Raw genomic sequence first — 5,000 nt, forward strand, 5'->3', positions numbered from 1 at the left:
AACTACAATGCACTATTTCTATCGCAGCGGACTTGCGGTTCATGGCCTTAATGATCGCGAACGAACACGTATTCGCAAAAAAATTTTTGTATGAAAAAGTCACCACTCGGGTACCTCCATACAAAAGTACCAAGTTCGGGTCGAGTGGTCGATGGACGTCGAAGGTGAAAATTTTTCATCATCGAAAATTTTTTCCAAAGTTGAAGCAAATGGGCCCTAGAGTATGAAAAGTGAAACCACGGATCGATTTGAGAAATAAAAATTTTTGTATGAGAAAGTCACCACTTGGGTACCTCCATACAAAAGTACCAAGTTCGGGTCGAGTGGTCGATGGACGTCGAAGGTGAAAATTTTTCATCATCGAAAATTTTTTCCAAAGTTGAAGCAAATGGGCCCTAGAGTATGAAAAGTGAAACCACGGATCGATTTGAGAAATAAAAATTTTTTGTATGGGAGGGCCCCTGCTAGAACATTTTTCCCAAGTGCGACCATTTTACCCAGTGAGTCAAAAAAAAATTTTTTTCACGGTGACTCAAAACTTCAATATTAGACTCCCCTGAGTATGAAAAGTGAAACGAAAATCATTTTTGAGAAGAAAAAATTTTTGTATGGGAGGGCCCCTGCTAGAACATTTTTACCAAGTGCGACCATTTTACCCGGTGAGTCAAAAAAAAATTTTTGTATGGGAGGGCCCCTGCTAGAACATTTTTCCCAAGTGCGTCGATTTTGGGTCGCCGACACAAGCTCGGGTCAAAAAAATTTTTTTTTCTCGGTGACTCAAAACATCAATTTTAGACTCCCCTGAGTATGAAAAGTGAAACGAAAATCATTTTTGAGAAGAAAAAATTTTTGTATGGGAGGGCCCCTGCTAGAACATATTTCCCAAGTGCGTCGATTTTGGGTCGCCGACACAAGCTCGGGTCAAAAAAATTTTTTTTTCACGGTGACTCAAAACATCAATTTTAGACTCCCCTGAGTATGAAAAGTGAAACGAAAATCATTTTTGAGAAGAAAAAATTTTTGTATGGGAGGGCCCCTGCTAGAACATTTTTCCCAAGTGCGTCGATTTTGGGTCGCCGACACAAGCTCGGGTCAAAAAAATTTTTTTTTCACGGTGACTCAAAACATCAATTTTAGACTCCCCTGAGTATGAAAAGTGAAACGAAAATCATTTTTGAGAAGAAAAAATTTTTGTATGGGAGGGCCCCTGCTAGAACATTTTTCCCAAGTGCGTCGATTTTGGGTCGCCGACACAAGCTCGGGTCAAAAAAATTTTTTTTTCACGGTGACTCAAAACATCAATTTTAGACTCCCCTGAGTATGAAAAGTGAAACGAAAATCATTTTTGAGAAGAAAAAATTTTTGTATGGGAGGGCCCCTGCTAGAACATATTTCCCAAGTGCGTCGATTTTTGGGTCGCCGACACAAGCTCGGGTCAAAAAAATTTTTTTTTCTCGGTGACTCAAAACATCAATTTTAGACTCCCCTGAGTATGAAAAGTGAAACGAAAATCATTTTTGAGAAGAAAAAATTTTTGTATGGGAGGGCCCCTGCTAGAACATTTTTCCCAAGTGCGTCGATTTTGGGTCGCCGACACAAGCTCGGGTCAAAAAATTTTTTTTTTCACCGTGACTCAAAACATCAATTTTAGACTCCCCTGAGTATGAAAAGTGAAACGAAAATCATTTTTGAGAAGAAAAAATTTTTGTATGGGAGGGCCCCTGCTAGAACATTTTTCCCAAGTGAGTCGATTTTTGGGTCGCGACACAAGCTAGGGTCAAAAAAAATTTTTTTTTCATGGTGACTCAAAACATCAATTTTAGACTCCCCTGAGTATGAAAAGTGAAACGAAAATCATTTTTGAGAAGAAAAAAATTTGTATGGGAGGGCCCCTGCTAGAACATTTTTCCCAAGTGCGTCGATTTTGGGTCGCCGACACAAGCTCGGGTCAAAAAATTTTTTTTTTCACCGTGACTCAAAACATCAATTTTAGACTCCCCTGAGTATGAAAAGTGAAACGAAAATCATTTTTGAGAAGAAAAAATTTTTGTATGGGAGGGCCCCTGCTAGAACATATTTCCCAAGTGCGTCGATTTTTGGGTCGCCGACACAAGCTCGGGTCAAAAAAATTTTTTTTTCTCGGTGACTCAAAACATCAATTTTAGACTCCCCTGAGTATGAAAAGTGAAACGAAAATCATTTTTGAGAAGAAAAAATTTTTGTATGGGAGGGCCCCTGCTAGAACATTTTTCCCAAGTGCGTCGATTTTTGGGTCGCCGACACAAGCTCGGGTCAAAAAAATTTTTTTTTCTCGGTGACTCAAAACATCAATTTTAGACTCCCCTGAGTATGAAAAGTGAAACGAAAATCATTTTTGAGAAGAAAAAATTTTTGTATGGGAGGGCCCCTGCTAGAACATTTTTCCCAAGTGCGTCGATTTTGGGTCGCCGACACAAGCTCGGGTCAAAAAATTTTTTTTTTCACCGTGACTCAAAACATCAATTTTAGACTCCCCTGAGTATGAAAAGTGAAACGAAAATCATTTTTGAGAAGAAAAAATTTTTGTATGGGAGGGCCCCTGCTAGAACATTTTTCCCAAGTGAGTCGATTTTTGGGTCGCGACACAAGCTAGGGTCAAAAAAAATTTTTTTTTCATGGTGACTCAAAACATCAATTTTAGACTCCCCTGAGTATGAAAAGTGAAACGAAAATCATTTTTGAGAAGAAAAAAATTTGTATGGGAGGGCCCCTGCTAGAACATTTTTCCCAAGTAAATTCGATTTTACCCGGTGAGTCAAAAAATTTTGAAAAAAATATTTTGCCAAAATCGTGTTCATTGCCTATTATAAGGGACCAGGTCAGCTCACACGCATTTTTGGAGACCATATGGAAAGTGCGTCTGGGATTGCGGAAATTAAGTTTAGAGTGTTAAATGATGGTTTCGCAATCCCGAAAGGCTCAAAATCCACCCTAAGGTCCCCTGGGTGAAATGTGGTTTCCAAGGTGTGAGCGCTATCGGTGATAGAGTTGGAATGTGATTTCCAGAGCGCAGGGCGACTGGGCTTAGAGCGAAAATCATAGACAAGGGTAAGTATTGGACTGAACGACTCGAAGCAAACGAAAATCATAGACAAGGGTAATGGACTGAACGACTCGAAGCAAACGAAAACCACATACAAGAGTAATGGACTGAACGAATCGAAGCAAACGAAAATCACATACAAGAGTAATGGACTGAACGAATCGAAGCAAACGAAAAACCACAGACAAGAGTAATGGAGTGAACGAATCGAAGCAAACGAAAACCAAAGACAAGAGTAATGGAGTGAACGAATCGAAGCAAACGAAAACCAAAGACAAGAGTAATAGAGTGAACGAATCGAAGCAAACGAAAACCATGAACACAGGGATAACTGAGAACGAACCTACCTATCAGAGCATGTGAAAGCATGGACAAGAGTACTGAAAATCGGACCAAACCTCTAGAAGCACACGAAAATCATGGACAAGAGTACTCAAAAACACGGACCAAACCTATGGAAGCACACGAAAACCATGAACACAGGGATAACTGAGAACGAACCTACCTATCAGAGCATGTGAAAGCATGGACAAGAGTACTGAAAATCGGACCAAACCTCTAGAAGCACACGAAAATCATGGACAAGAGTACTCAAAAACACGGACCAAACCTATGGAAGCACACGAAAACCATGAACACAGGGATAACTGAGAACGAACCTACCTATCAGAGCATGTGAAAGCATGGACAAGAGTACTGAAAATCGGACCAAACCTCTAGAAGCACACGAAAATCATGGACAAGAGTACTCAAAAACACGGACCAAACCTCTCGAAGCACACGAAAACCATAAACACAGGGATAACTGAGAACGAACCTACCTATCAGAGCATGTGAAAGCATGGACAAGAGTACTGAAAATCGGACCAAACCTCAAGAAGCACACGAAAATCATGGACAAGAGTACTCAAAAACACGGACCAAACCTATCGAAGCTCACGAAAACCATGAACACAGGGATAACTGAGAACGAACCTACCTATCAGAGCATGTGAAAGCATGGACAAGAGTACTGAAAATCGGACCAAACCTCAAGAAGCACACGAAAATCATGGACAAGAGTACTCAAAAACACGGACCAAACCTATCGAAGCTCACGAAAACCATGAACACAGGGATAACTGAAAACGAACCGAACCTCTCGTAGCAAACGAAAAACATGGACAAAATTATTCGAAACGAACCGAAGCTCGATGCGAAAAACATGGGAAAGCAAGCCCGTAAGTCGCACTATCAAGCCCATAAGTCGCACTATCAAGCCCATAAGTCGCACTATCAAGCCCGTTAGTCGCACTATCAAGCCCATAGGTCGCACTATCAAGCCCGTTGGTCGCACTATCAAAGCCCGTTAGTCGCACTATCAGGCCCATAAGTCGCACTATCAGGCCCGTAAGTCGCACCAAAAAGCCCGTAAATTGCCCTATCAAGCCCGTTAGTCGCACTATCAGGCCCATAAGTCGCACCAACAAGCCCGTAAATTACCCTATCAAGCCCATAAGTCGCACCAAAAAGCCCGTAAATTGCCCTATCAAGCCCATAAGTCGCACCAAAAAGCCCGTAATTCGCACCAAAAAGCCCGTAAATTGCCCTATCAAGCCCGTTAGTCGCACTATCAGGCCCGTAAGTCGCACCATCAAGCCCGTAAATTGCCCGATAAAGCCCGTAAATTGCCCGATCAAGAGCCAGCGCTGCATTGTCGGTTAATCCCGTCGATCGCGCCGGCTATTTCTCAGAAGGTTGTACGGACACCATACCCGGTGGCAAGTACCGCGAAGTTTATAACGCAACAGAACGTTCGCCAGTCGGACACAAGAATTGGAAAAGCTCGTTGTAGTGTACAGGAATCGAACCGAACCTCCTAGCGAGAATAGGGTCCCGTGAGCAATCGCGCGGACCTATGTGAAATGGTTTAGAGTGT

This window comes from Anopheles moucheti (assembly GCF_943734755.1).
Source record: "Anopheles moucheti chromosome X unlocalized genomic scaffold, idAnoMoucSN_F20_07 X_unloc_4, whole genome shotgun sequence".
Taxonomy (NCBI): domain Eukaryota; kingdom Metazoa; phylum Arthropoda; class Insecta; order Diptera; family Culicidae; genus Anopheles; species Anopheles moucheti.